Here is a 16,170-nt window from a genome sequence, read left to right as displayed (position 1 = left end):
GTTAAGGCTAAACCTTATGTTAAACCATACCAACCACCACTTCCTTACCCGAGTAAAATTAAGAAAGAGAAACTTGAAGCCGAGCAATCCAAATTCTTGGATATGTTTAAACAGATAAATGTAAATCTTCCTTTCATTGATGTGATTTCAGGAATGCTTAGATATGCTAAATTCTTGAAAGATCTAATCTCAAATAGAAAGAAAATGGAAGAACTCTCGGCTGTTACCATGAATGCTAATTGTTCAGCAGTGCTGTTGAATAAGATACCAGAAAAACTATCTGATCCAGGAAGTTTCACAATTCCATGTTTTCTGGGTAGTCTTAGTTCAATAGAAGCATTGGCAGATTTAGGTGCTAGTATAAATCTAATGCCGTATTCACTATACGCTAAACTAGACCTTGGAGAATTGAAACCAACCAGAATAAGCATACAACTAGCAGATAGATCAATAAAATATCCTAGAGGGATAATGGAGAACATGCTAGTTAAAGTTGGTACTTTAGTATTTCCAGTAGATTTTGTTGTTCTGGACATGGAAGAAGATTCTCAAGTTCCTCTCATATTAGGAAGACCATTCTTAAACACGGCTAAAGCAATGATAGACGTGTTCGGTAAGAAATTGACCCTAAGTATAGAGGATGAGAGTGTTACCTTTTCAGTTGATAGAGCAATGCAACAACCACAATCTGCAGATGATACATGTTATTATATTCAAACTATAGATGCACATGCAGAATTGTTAGAAGAATTTCCAGAATTACAAGGAACAGGAGAATGTTCTTTAGGAGAAGGTAATGAACCAATTGATGAAGCTGAAATGTTAGCTACACTTATAGCTAATGGATATGAACCAACAACAGAAGAAATTCAAATGCTAAAAGAAGAAGACAGATATCGATACAAATCATCGATAGAAGAACCTCCGAAATTAGAGTTAAAGCCACTTCCAAACCATTTGGAATACGCTTATTTACATGGTGAATCTGAATTACCTGTAATAATATCGTCTTCTCTTACTGAAAATGAGAAATCACAACTCATTTCTGTGTTGAAAGCTCATAAACCAGCCATTGCATGGAAGATTCATGATATTAAAGGAATAAGTCCTTCGTATTGCACACATAAAATCCTTATGGAAGAAGGTCATAAAACGTATGTGCAACGCCAACGAAGACTAAATCCTAATATGCAAGATGTAGTTAAGAAAGAGATTATTAAACTGCTAGATGCAGGTCTAATTTATCCAATCTCTGATAGTCCATGAGTAAGCCCAGTTCAATGTGTGCCTAAGAAGGGTGGCATGACTGTCATTACAAATGAGAAAAATGAGCTTATTCCTACTAGGACTGTAACAGGATGGCGTGTATGTATTGATTATAGAAAATTAAATGACTCCACCAGAAAAGATCACTTTCCCTTACCTTTCATTGATCAAATGTTAGAAAGATTAGCCGGAAATAGTTACTATTGTTTTCTAGATGGATTTTCCGGATATTTTCAAATTCCAATAGCACCCGAGGACCAAGAGAAAACCACATTCACATGCCCTTATGGTACTTTTGCTTACAAACGCATGCCATTTGGACTTTGCAACGCTCCTGCAACCTTTTAAAGGTGTATGATGGCGATTTTTCACGACATGATAGAAGAATGCATGGAAGTTTTCATGGATGACTTTTCGGTCTTCGGTGATACATTTGAAACATGTCTAGCTAATCTTGAACGAATGTTTATTAGATGCTAACAATCAAATCTAGTACTTAATTGGGAGAAATGCCATTTCATGGTTAAAGAAGGCATCGTTCTTGGACATAAAATTTCAAAAGAAGGAATTGAAGTGGATAGAGCTAAAGTAGATGTAATTGCTAAACTTCCACATCCCACCAATGTTAGAGGAGTTAGGAGTTTTCTAGGGCATGCCGGTTTTTACCGACGTTTCATAAAAGATTTTTCTAAAATTGCCACTCCTATGAATAAACTCCTAGAAAAGGATGCTCCATTCATCTTTTCTGATGAGTGTATCAAATCTTTTAATATTCTTAAAGAGAAACTCACTAATGCACCGATCATGATAACACCAAATTGGAATCTACCATTTGAACTAATGTGCGATGCAAGTGATTTTGCAATGGGAGCCGTTTTAGGACAAAGGATTGAAAAACGATTTCAACCTATATATTATGCTAATAAGACGTTACAAGGAGCACAAACGAACTATACAACTACTAAAAAGAACTCCTTGCTATTGTCTTTGCTTTTGACAAATTTCGATCATATCTCGTTCTAGCAAAAACGGTGGTCTATACCGACCATTCTGCTCTTAGATACCTATTTTCGAAACAAGATGCTAAACCAAGATTAATCCGTTGGATCTTACTCTTACAAGAGTTTGATAATGAAATCCGAGATAAAAGAGGAGCAGAAAATCTCGCCGCTGATCATCTTTCTCGTCTTGAAAATCCCGAATTAGAAGTTCTAAATGAATCGGCCATACAAGACAACTTTCCTGATGAATATCTATTGAAGATAGATTATAATGAAATCCCATGGTTTGCAGACTATGCAAACTACTTAGTTTGTGGATTCCTTGAAAAAGGATTATCGTACCAAAAACGAAAGAAATTCTTCAGTGATATAAAACACTATTTTTGGGAAGATCCACATCTGTTTAAAAGTTGTCCCGATGGAATAATACGCCGATGTGTATTTGGAGATGAAGCTAGTAAAATATTAAACCATTGTCACACAGGACCAACAGGAGGGCATTATGGGCCTCAACTAACAGCAAGAAAAGTTTATGATGCTGGATTCTATTGGCCTACAATTTACAAAGACGCACACCTTCTTTGCAAATCCTGTGATGCTTGTCAAAGGGCCGGAAAAATAAGTCAACATGATGAAATGCCACAAAATGTCATCCAAGTATGTGAAGTATTTGACATTTGGGGTATTGACTTTATGGGTCCATTTCCAAAATCTCATAATAATCTATATATACTCGTAGCCATTGATTATGTATCTAAATGGGCAGAAGCACAAGCTCTCCCAACTAACGATGCACGAGTTGTAGTCAACTTTTTAAAACGTCTTTTTGCAAGGTTTGGAACACCGAAAGCTTTAATAAGTGATCGGGGTACTCATTTCTGTAATAATCAACTTGAGAAAGTTCTTAAAAGATATGGAGTAACTCATAAAATCTCCACCGCATATCATCCACAAACAAGTGGACAAGTTGAAAATACCAACCGAGCTTTAAAACGTATTCTAGAGAAAACCGTAGGATCAAATCCGAAGGAATGGTCCATTAAATTGGAGGATGCACTCTGGGCTTTTAGAACAGCCTACAAAACTCCAATTGGAACCACACCTTTTAGACTTGTTTATGGAAAAGCATGTCATCTTCCAGTAGAAATTGAACACAAAGCATTTTGGGCTTTGAAGACATGTAATCTTGATTTACATGAAGCCGGACGTCTACGATTAAGTCAACTAAACGAATTAGAAGAATTAAGACATGAAGCATACGAAAATTCGTTAATCTATAAAGAGAGAACGAAGAAATGGCATGATAAAAGAATCAGAAGTTCAAAAGAATTTAAAGAAGGAGACAGAGTTCTTCTTTTCAATTTACGATTCAAGCTATTTCCTGGAAAATTGAAATCAAGATGGTCTGGACCATTCATAGTCAAAAGAGTTTTCCCATACGGAATAGTAGAATTGATAAATTCAAATGGGATTGAATTTAAAGTTAATGGTCACAGAGTTAAACACTACATAGATAGTCCGATGGAAGTCGACAACGAAGTTAATCACAATTTCGACACCACAGCTAACTAAGTGTGGGGAGAATCAAGTCTTTAAAGGATAATATGTATTTCTGTTAGAGTTAGATTGTCTATTTTCATGTAGTTCTCGAAAATAGAACCCGAATGGTCTTTCCCTAGCAGACCCTAAAGAACTAGTCTTCTCCCCCCATTCTGAATTTTTATTTTTTTTAGGAAATGAAGACTGCCTGTGAACTAAACCATGGTCTAATGCTACACGCTTTGATCACTAAACGTAATAATGACACACTTCTGAGTGAAATAGTATCAGTAATCAGAGAAAGAATGGACGGAGTTAGAAAAGAATCCAGATGCGAAGATAATAAGTTACAATTTGGTAAAGGAAAATCAAAATCCGCAGCAAAAAGAAGAGCACGACACCTAGAAAGATGTCACAAATGCGGAAAATGGTCACATGGAGGTAAATGTTCAAATAATCAAACCTATTCAAATACCGAATTTGTTACTTTATGCAGAGACGGACCGTTCATATGTTTAGAAGAAAAGACACTGAATGCTCGAGGTTACGCCTATGTAGCTATGAAAAACCAATTAAACCGACTATCTTATGAATGGGATAGATCATATAACTAAGAATACTATCTCACAAGTAAGTCTGTACAATCTTTATTTTTAATTTTATTTTTATTTTTAACCTTTTGATAATAAACGCTAATTTGTTCGCTATAAAGTATTAAATTGGTATTGAATAAAATTAGGTTTGGCGACCGAAATTATTGATATCATTCAAAAATTTATTACATCACTGCGAAATTTAACGTTTATTCTTAAGGTATAAATATCTTTAATCAATCAACCCAAAATATTTCAAAAATTCGTCATGAGTTAAATTAGGTCTTGGAACCGAAATTACTTTACCGAAAAAAGGGGCGCATATTTTTGATAATATTTGATTGATTAAAGTGGGATAAAAAGCGAAAAAAGATTTTTAATTTTATTTTTACCATATTTTTAAAATTAATATTTAAATCTTAAATTAATATTGTAAACTTTGTAAAAACAATATATTTAAAATTGTAAATATTTGAAAAATTAATATAAGTTTGGTGTGAATTTATAATATGAATTTTTAAATTAAGTTTGGTGTGAATTTTTAATTTTTAAAATATGAATTTTTAATTTTATGCATTTCAAATTTTAAAGTTTAGTGTGAATTTTTAATATTAATTTTGAATTTTATATTTAAATTGTGTGAATTTAAAAACAAAAATTTACTTTATCTCATTAAGTTAAAAATATGATTTTTAAAATTCGTCGTAAGTTGAAGACTAGGTCGTTGAACCGAAATTGCTTTACCCGAGGGAGGGACGAGAACTTTTATTATCATTATTTTTTTTAAACTTATTGAATTAAAGTATGCCAAAAACATTAAAAAACCCAAAAATCTTAGCTTTTAAAACAATCGCTACAAAAAGACAAATTTTAAAATTTTGTCGAAGGACGGACTAGGACATCGATCCGAAACGACTTCGTCCTAAATAACAAGGGAAACAAAATTTTAAAATTAATTACTTAATTGTTTTAATTAGTATAAGATGTTAAAAAAAAACAAAAAAAAAAAATTAACAAACTCCGCGACTCGCGGAGTTTGAAGGTTTAAACCCCGCGACTCGCGGGAGGACCAAAATACAGAAAAAAAATATAAACGCAGAACTGATCAGTCCACACCAAAAAAACAGAAAACACTGCGAAAATACTCCGAAAAAATACGCAAAAACACCCCCAAAATCACAATTTTTAACCGTTAATCATCAAATCTTTTACTAAAATCATGTTGAGAAGGATGCTATCAAGGAATTACTCAAGGAAAACGGTAAATTTCTGCACCTAAACACCATTTAATCTGAAAATTAGTGTTCTTGAGCAATTTTTTCCCCAATTTGATTTTGATGCTTTTTAGTGTAATTATGCTTAAATTGTTTATGTATTATGCTTGTATAACCTAGATTGATGCTATTTAACATGATTAGAAGCCTTAAACTTTAAATTTTGAGTAATCTAGGGTTTGTGTTCTTGAGCAAATTTGGGGCTTTTTGATATAAACAGGTTATGGCCGATTTTTGTCATGAATTGTTGTTAAATTAAGTAGTGTAACATGTTTAGGTAGGTAAATGATCCAAACTTTGAGCCTAAACATGATTTTGAGAATTAAAGTGGACTTTTTCAAGTCTAAAATTCATGAACTTGAATTTTGAGAGATAATGCCATTTGAAACTTGTTTAATTGCTAGTAATGATTATTTTGACATGTTATTTGAGTTGAATGCTTATGAACTTGGCGAACATTTTCGTATATGCTTATTTGAAAAAGTGTAGATTTGATAAAAATGTGAAAATGAGCTTAAGTTTGATATAAATTGATCATGTCATTGTAATTATTTTGATTGATGATTTTGCTGACACTAATGCATATTTGGATGCACAAAAATTGTGTTTGATGTGTTTTGCAGACTGAAAGGGGTGAATCTTCATCCCAAGCTCGCAATGCTCCTGCTGAGAATGCGGAACAACAGGAGGTGGATAGCTACTACAAGCAGGATATACCTCATCCAGTCATGACATTTTCTGATATGCACTTGGAAGATTTGCACCCGAACCTGAGATTTGACAAACTTTGGATAGATTATCCAAAATATCAAAGGGGTTTGCATACTCTTCATTCTAAAGTTGTTGAGGTACCTAGGGTCATAGAATGGGGACCATTAGAAGCTGTAGAATTGGCCGGGCCAATTAGGGAATTACTTGCACAGAGGTATGGTAATTCTACTTTTAATGACTGGGTACGTTTATTCACCATGCGTAGACCTGTATATAAAGTATGGTGTGAAGAATTGTTGTGTAGTATAGAATTAAATGATCGGGTAGCTAGTTTAACCGATCGATCTTTTATTAGATTTTTGTTAGGAGGTTCGATGCGCCACATGTCTTTACTAGACATGGCTCAGGCTTTACGTATATATACGCCTGAGGAGTTAGCATCTGCCGATTGTAGAGGGTTGATACTAAATGGTAGAAAGATAGATGAAAATTTTGATACACATGGTGTATGGAGTCAAATGACAAGCCATCACCGATTCAAAGGGGGAAATTACTCTTATTTGGATATAGATAGAGCTGAATTAAGAGTGATTCATAGGTTTTTAGCTAATTCGATTACACAAAGAGGTAAGAACAAGGAAAAGGTAAATGAACAGGATTTGTTTTATCATATGTGTATTCGAGACCCACAAAGTGCTGTAAGTATACCTTATTGTGTGGGTTATTATTTATCAGCTATGGTTAGGGGGATGAGACCGCATAGCATAATAGGAGGTGGTATTTTTATTACTTTGATTGCTGAATATCTCGGTGTGGATATAAGTCGGGGGGGATTATTAGTCGAAGAACCAGAACCCCGCGATACAATAGGTTTAAATGTATACCATGGTGCGAAAGTTTTGAAGAGGCGAAATAACGCCGCAGTACAATACCATGGTAGACATCCACAGGTTGAGAGAAACCAACAGCAAGGTAATGTAGGAGGGGGAAATGAAATGCAAGAAATGCAAAGGTTTATAGCTTCACAGGAGTACGAAAATGCTAGACAGAGAGCATTTGAAGATTGGCAAGTTCATCAAAACCAAATCATAGCTCATTGCCAACATATAGGTAGAAACTATATTCCTACTCCAAAACCCATATTCCCTCCCTGGTCTATAGAGATGCAACCACCGTATCCTACGTATAACCCTGCCGAAGCATTTTATAGCACCTATGGTTATGCATGGAACCCCTATTGGTATCAGTATCATCCCTAGTCTACTTAGTTTTATTTATTTTGTAATTTGTAATGTTGATACGTTTAATACTTATGTTAATATTTTAATAGTTTTTATAATTTTCTAACTTTTATTCTTAGATTTTAATAATTTTTGAATGTGGGGTAATATACCAAACTTCAAAAATATGTATATATGTTTGCAGTTTATCTTATGTACACAACAGGGTAAAACAACGCATTTTCAAAGACTGGCATTAAGTTCAGCAAAAGCAACTAATTTTGACGACAAGATGCAAAATATATGTGAAATAACAACAAGACGGAATGAACAAATGATGTGCACCATTTATCATTCAGCAAACAAACGCCAATATATTTGGAAACTTTGGTAAAATTTAATCATTTTCACACAAATCACCCTCAATAATTTAAATTGTTACTGATTTCTTGCAAATGAGGGCATTGCAAGATCTTAAGTGTGGGAAGGGGTTAAATTCTTTCGGATTTTAAAATTTTTATCTTAAACACTTGGTTACCATTAGAAATACTAGTAAAGTAGTAGTTGTATTAGAATCTAGTGCTCTCTGATAATAAAGAACAGCCCTAGTCTTATATACTGACTACCCAATTCTAGTAAAATTTTTCAAAATTTTCAATTAAATGAACTCAAAATCATGTTTATACATATTTATGAACGATAAAACTAGGTTTTAACACCGAAATTATTGTTACCTCAGAAAGGACATAAATTGAGAAACAAACCAAAATGTTAAAATTCATTTAAAATGGAATAGAGGACAATAAAAAGGAAAATAAAAGCCAAGTGTGGGAAAATTCTCCAAGTTATTCAAAACATATATCACATATTTTTGTACAAATAACTGAAAATACTTTTGCTTTGGACTAAACTAAAAAGTTTTACCTGATTTACTGTAAGAAAGATGGATCTACACGATGAATCAATTCCATCATTAAAAGGAAAGTAAAGTCTTCCGAAAAAGACACGCGCTTCTTGATTTAAGTCAGGAAGTTGTCGTCCAGACCAGCTGTAGGTTGACGAAAAATCTAGAAAAGTCATCACTAAAATCAACAGGAAATCCACGGACCTCAGCATTAAACAGGGTCGCCAAGTGGTCAGATTTATCCTAACCATGAGAAGGATTTATCTCGTAAAATGGGGGGCACCATGCAAATTAGCTGGATAAGACTAATGAATCAGATCCCCAGAGAGGATAATCTCCTTAAAAGATCAAAAATCAGCTTTTAAGTCTGATATTACTCAATCCTTGAGATTGACCTTAAAGATTGAGAATTACAAACTCCTGGAATTCAATGATATCTTGATGTTTCGCGAGGTGTATATAAAATAGCTTATATTTTTACAGGAAATACTATTAAATACGATACAATTTTACACAAGATATTTATTTATTTAGAGAATGAATATACTTAAACCTTGCTACAACACTTATAGGCAGTGTACCTAATCGTACAGTAGTGTAGTTTTTAGTAAGTCCGGTTCGTTCCACAGGGAAATCTTTAAACAAAGCTTAACGCTATATTAGTTTACTTTTATAAAAATACAAATATATATATAAGTAATATTATTATTATAAAGGGGGGTTTTTACCGTTTAATGACTGGTTTGTCGATTTTAAAACTTTAGTCGCAGTTAAAACCAAATGTAAAATAAAAAAATAAATACAAGACTTAAATTAAAGCGTAAAGTAAATAACGATAATGAAATTGAGATTAATAAAAATGCGATAAAATAAACTTGCGATAATTAAAAAGTACGATAATTAAAAGTGCAATTAAATACAATAACAATAAAAATTCGATAATTAGAAGTGCAATTAAATATAAAATAAAGGAAATTAAATATGAAATAAAAGAATTATGCTTATTTAAACTTCCGTAATCATGATGTTTGACGTGTTGATTTTAGTTTTATGCCCATGGGTTAATTGTCCTTTGTCCTGGATTATTTAATATGTCCGTCTGGTTTTTGTCCATAACAGTCCATCAGTCATAAATATAAAGTGCGAGTGTCCTCGTCAAATTATCCTTATACCCGAAGTTAAATATTCCAACTAATTGGGGACTTAAACTGTAACAAGATTTTAATACTTTGTTTAATAATTACACCAGGATGTCGACTGAGTGTAACCCAAGGTTTTAATATTTTGTTATCAATTATACCAAGTGTCCTTGTACATAATTTCACCCCTGTTTTAATTATTCTAGTGGCTATTAATCCATTCCCGTGTCCGGTTAAATGAACGATTATTCGTACATATAAATACCCCGCCCATCGTGTCCGATCGAGTGTATATGGTAACTTATAGGGACGCCCAATTGTAAATCTTTATATTAATATTAACAAACTATCATTTAGTTAAACAAATATAAAGCCCATTAATAGCCCATAGTCTAAATTCCACAAGTGTCGTTCTTTTGTCCAAACTCCAATTATGGTACAAAGCCCAATTACCCAATTTTAGTAATTAGCCCAACATCATGATTACTTCGTTTTAAATAAGCATAATAATAACTTAGCTACGAGACATTAAATTAAAAAGGTTGAACATAACTTACAATGATTAAAAATAGCGTAGCGTTACACGGACAGAATTTCGACTTACACCCTTACAACATTCGCTAACATACCCTTATTATTAGAATTATAATTAAAATTAAAATTAAAATATAAATTATAAATATATTATGTATATATGGAGAGAAGAGAAAGATAGATGGATATTTTTGGTGCACCAAAGCTCGATTTTTATAGGCATGTGGGCTAGAACTAGGGCTCATGCGATCGCATGGATTTATGCCTTCCAGGCCATGCGATCGCATGGCCAGCTGGGGAGGCTCATATTTGGTTGTTTTCTTCTGCCGACGGTTTTATAAATAATATAATATATTAAATAATTATAAGAATTATTTAAATATTATATTATATTTATGTGCATAGTTGACTTGTAATTTTTAGTCCGTTGCGTCGAGCGTTGAGAGTTGACTCTGGTCCCGGTTCCGGATTTTCGAACGTCCTTGCGTACAATTTAATATCTTGTACTTTGCGTTTTGAATCTTGTACTCTTGTAATTTCGAGACGTTTCTTATCAATAATTGGAACCTCTTGGATTGTATTTTGTACTTTTGAGCTTTTTGGTCGTTTGCGTCTTCAATTCGTCGAATCTGTCTTTTGTCTTCACCTTTTATTATTTAAACGAATATCACTTGTAAATAGAACAATTGCAACTAAAAGCTTGTCTTTCTTGAGGAATAATGCTATGAAATATATGTTCGTTTTTAGCATTATCAAATATTCTCACACTTGAGTGTTGCTTGTCCTCAAGCAATATCGTCTTGAAATACTAGAATCACTTCTTTATTCTTCACACTTTGTACATTAGTGATTTCTATACGGCGGTATAAACAATGATAGTAACGATAGAACCATGGTTAAAGGTGGGTGTGTCATCCACAGTTGCCTCGGGTTTAGGTCAACGACACTTGCAATCAAATAGCCGATTTACTTTCGGTTTCCAAAGCAAAGTGCACATTTGAAAGGCGGTTTACAGTCCCACATGACTATGAAAATGTAGATCCTTAAGGAAATTGGATCTTTATGAAAACATTTGATCTTTTGAAAATTAAATCTAGTTTTTACCCTAGATAAGTTTTCCGGATTAACCCTTCACCGGTGTTTGCAAAATATTTTTGTGGGTTTGGTGGGTTTTAGATTTGAAAATTTTAGCTCAAAACTTGCGGTTTTGTGTCACCCACTTGCTAACCTTGTATTAGGAAAGCAACACGTCCAGTTTACTTGTCCCGTATATTACCTTTCGGTAAACTACCGTCCGGTTGTAAAGGAAAGCGTTGAACAAGTAACTGTTAAGGAAATGTCCCCTGACATGCTTTTAATTATGGTCTATAACGTGTCGGACGCAATTACTATCCTTGGTAGGAGCAATAGTAAAGCTCACCCTTATGATTTTTCGGTCTGGCACAAGGTCCTGTCTTTGACCATGCTATGCAACCACCGTTCTTACGGTTGACACCCGATTTGGTTCAGGTGACCTAATGAATTCTAGGTGAATTCCTAGGATTTTACGTTCAATGATAATGAACGCATTGGAAATAGGGTTTTCAGAAAACAAATCGGTTTGTAATTTTGATCAAAATATTTTCTCGTTCAAGCTCGAGTTTAGATATCATTGAATTCCATGAGTTTGAATTCTCAATCTTTAAGGTCAATCTCTAGGATTGAGTAATATCAGGCTTAAAAGCTGATTTTTAATCTTTAAGGAGATTATCCTTTCTGGGGTTCTGATTCATTAGTCTTATCCAGCTAATTTGCACGGTGCCCCCCCATTTTACGAGATAAATCCTTCTCATGGTTTGGATAAATCTGACCACTTAGCGACCCTGTTTAATGCTGAGGTCCGTGGATTTCCTGCTGATTTTAGTGATGACTTTTCTAGATTTTTCGTCAACCTACAGCTGGTCTGGACGACAACTTCTTGACCTAAATCAAGAAGCGCGTGTCTTTTTCGGAAGACTTTACTTCCTTTTAATGATGGAATTGATTCATCGTGTAGATCCATCTTTTCTTTTCTTTCATCGGGTAAAACAGTTTTAGTTTAGTTCAAAGCAAAAGTATTTTCAGTTATTTGTCACAGATATATTTGACATATGTTTAAGATAACTTGGTAAATTTTCCCACACTTGGCTTTTATTTTCCTTTTTATCGTCCTCTATTCCATTTTGAATGAATTTTAACATTTTAGTTTGTTTCTCAATTTATGTCCTTTCCGAGGTTACAATAATTTCGGTGTTAACACCTAGTTTTATCGTTCATAAATATGTATAAACATGATTTTGAGTTCATTTAATTGAAAATTTTGAAAAATTTTACTAGAATTGGGTAGTCAGTATATAAGACTAGGGCTGTTCTTTATTAGAGAGCACTAGATTCTAATACAACTACTACGTTACTAGTATTTTTAATGGTAACCAAGTGTATAAAGATAAAAATTTTAAAAATCCGAAAGAATTTAACCCCTTCCCACACTTAAGATCTTGCAATGCCCTCATTTGCAAGAAATCAGTACAATTTAAATTAGTGAGGGTGATTAGCGTAGAAATGATTAAATTTTACCAAAGTTTCCAAACATATTGGCGTTTGTTTGCTGAATGATAAATGGTGCATATCATTTGTTCATTTCGTCTGTTGTTACATCACATTTATTTGTCATCTTGTCGTCAAAATTAGTAGCTTTTGCTGAACTTAATGCCAGTCTTTGAAAATGCGCTGTTTTATCCTGTTTTGTACAATCGACAATATACATACATACAAATATAATCATGCATGGCAATTTGAAATGGGACTTAATATCCCACTTTCAAATTCTAAATATGAAATATTAGTACACAATAATAATAAAATAATAAAAATTACACAAATATATCCAATAACATAAGTTTAAAACATGAAAAAGTTAAAAGATAAAAACATAAAAATCATAAAAATAACCAAATGGAACTAAATCAGTCTCATCGGGTGGGTTCCATTGTTGGTTATAGGTGTTCTGATAGGCTTGGTCATAGTCATACCGGTTAAAGGGTGGTCGGATATCGGGGCTATGTGGCGGAAAATGAGCAGGTCGAGTAGGTACATAGTTATTTGGTACCTGATATGATAGCTGGCTCATGATTTGGTGCTGATGAACTAACCAGCTATCGTGTTGGCGTCGCCTATAATCCTCGTATACTCGCTCGGAGTTCCACTGCTCATACATACTATGTCTGGCCGCGTTCGTCATTGCTTCCTCATCTATACGAACGTGGACGTCAAGAATAGCATCTTCAAAGACATCCCTAATGTCTTCCGCCTCCTCCATTTCCTCGTCTGAGCCTCTCTCTACCTGAGGATGAGATCCCTTATAGGGTACTGCCTGGTTACGTCTACTTTTCAATACCTTAGCACCCACATAAACTTTCAATCCTAAGGGCTCAACCTATTCTCTACAAATCTGTAATGGACCCCCTTGGTTCCTATCAACACCTAAATACTCTCCAATGAGAGTAACAAAAATACCTCCTCCTATTATACTCCCGTCCTGCATTCCCTCTACCATTTTAGATAAATAAAAAGCAACACAGTAAGGGATATTGACAAAGCTTCTAGGATCCCGAATACACTTTAGGTAGAATAAATCATATAAGGTAATTTTTTCTTTATTATGACCTCTTTGTGTAATCGAGTTAGCCAAAAATCTATGAATAATACGAAGCTCGGCTCTGTCAATATGTGTATAGGAGTGTCCTCCTGCTCGTGTAAAAACATCAAAATGTGACATACGCCTCCAAATGGAGTCAGCGTCAAAGTTACTATCTACCCGTTCACCATAATGAATCAAGTTTGTACAATCGGGTAATAGCAACTCACCAGGAGTATATATTGTAAGGCCCTGGCCATGTCCAGCATGGACATTCTATACATCCTACCGCCAAGGATAAACCTAAGAAATCTTCTATCATCTATCCTAACTATATTTGTATCAAGTGATACAGTACTCATCAACTCAACACACCATTCCTTATATACAGGTCTACGAATGGTGAAAAGACGTTCCCAATCTGTAAAAGAAGAACTGCCATACCTTTGAACTAAAAGCTGTCTAACACGGTCAGCTAGATGGACCGTTTCCAAAGAGGCCCAATTAATTACCCTTGGCACCTCTACATTTTTTGTTACCAATTTGAATTTGTTCCTTTGATATGTCTCGTAATCTCTCCATCTTCTATCAAATCTCAGATTAGGATGTAGAGTGTGCTCAGGAATCGTTGGGAATTCTACTGGCGGCCTCATTGTGAATACTATGAATTCATCAACAAACTGTACCGGATCATAATAAGGTATGTGCTGATCAGGCTGTTGTTGTTCCTGTTGTGGTTCTTGTTCGTGTTGCATTTCTGGTTCTGGTTCTGGTGCTGGTGCTGGTGCTGATCGTCTAGATGATGATGCTCCTGAACCTCCAGTATCGGCTCTCTGTAAAACACATTAAACACAAAATTTGTGCATCCAAATATGCATTAGTGTTAGCAAAATAACAACTTAAAACAATCACTATAACATGTTAAATCAAAATTAAACTTATACACATTTTCACAATTTTTCACAATTCTACACTTTTCAAATAAGCACATATGAAAATGTATACAAAATTCATAAGCATTTAACTCAAATAACATGTCAAAATATTCATTACTAATAATTAAACAAGTCTCAAATGGCAAATATATCAAATTAATCAAGTTCATGAATTTTGGACTTAAAAAGTCCACTTTAATCTCCAAAAATCATGTTTAGGATCATTGTTTGGATCATTTAACTATCTAAACATGTTACACTACTCAATTTAGCAATAATTCATGACAAAAATCGGCCATAACCTGTTTATATCAAAAAGCCCCAAATTGCCCAAGAACACAAACCCTAGATTTCTAAAAATTTTGAAGTTTTTGGCTTCAAATCATGTTAAATAGCATCAATCTAGGTTATACATGCATAAAATACTAACAATTTAACACTAATTACACTAGAAATTAACAAAATTGCATTAGGTAAAAAAAATTGGTAATTATCACAAAAACTAGGAATTTATAGAGTTTAGGGGTGTAATTTTTACCAATTTGATGAAGAATGAGAATCTAGGCATGATTAGAGCAAGAAAAATGACGAATTACGGTGAATTTTGGAGAAATTTGGTGAAGATTTGAGAGTTTTTTCGGGTGTATGTGTGTGTTTTGTGTGAAGAACAGACCCGCTGCTGTATTTGTTTCTGACCTGCATTTGGTCCCCATGCGATCGCATGGGTTCCAAGTGCAAACCCCATGCGATCGCATGGGGTGCCGGCTACAGTGATTTCTGATTTTTTTTTTTTTTATATATAAAACCTTATACTTTATACAACTTATAATTAATTAAATTTTAAAAATTTGGTTTCCTTTGGAGCGAGGGCGTTTCGGATCGTTGTCCTAGTCTGTCCCTCGTCAAAATTTTAAAATTTGTCAAATCAAAGCGCGGTTTTTAAAAGTAAAGATTTTTGGGTTTTTTTTAATGTTTTTGGCATACTTTAATTCAATAAGATTAAAAATAATGATAATAAAAGTTCTCGTCCCTCCCTCGGGTAAAGCAATTTCGGTTCAAAGACCTAGTCTTCAACTTACGACGAATTTTAAAAATCATATTTTTAACTTAATGAGATAAAGTAAATTTTTGTTTTTAAATTCACACAACGTAAATATAAAATTCAAAATTAATATTAAAAATTCACACCAAACTTAAAATTTGAAATGCATAAAATTAAAAATTCCTATTTTAAAAATTAAAAATTCACACCAAACTTAATTTAAAAATTCATATTATAAATTCACACTAAACTTATATTAATTTTTCAAATATTTATAATTTTAAATATATTGTTTTTACAAAGTTTACAATATTAATTTAAGATTTAAATATTAATTTTAAAAACATAGTAAAAATA

The 16,170-nt window shown here is 33.5% G+C and overlaps 1 pseudogene; it reads left to right on the top strand.

Annotated features, from left to right (window-relative positions):
- LOC139889564 (uncharacterized) overlaps positions 1–16,170 on the top strand; it is a 141,016-nt pseudogene that overhangs the window by 72,361 nt on the left and 52,485 nt on the right.

This window comes from Rutidosis leptorrhynchoides, chromosome 2 (assembly GCF_046630445.1).
Source record: "Rutidosis leptorrhynchoides isolate AG116_Rl617_1_P2 chromosome 2, CSIRO_AGI_Rlap_v1, whole genome shotgun sequence".
NCBI lineage: Eukaryota > Viridiplantae > Streptophyta > Magnoliopsida > Asterales > Asteraceae > Rutidosis > Rutidosis leptorrhynchoides.
This window is presented reverse-complemented; position numbering and strand designations above follow the sequence as displayed.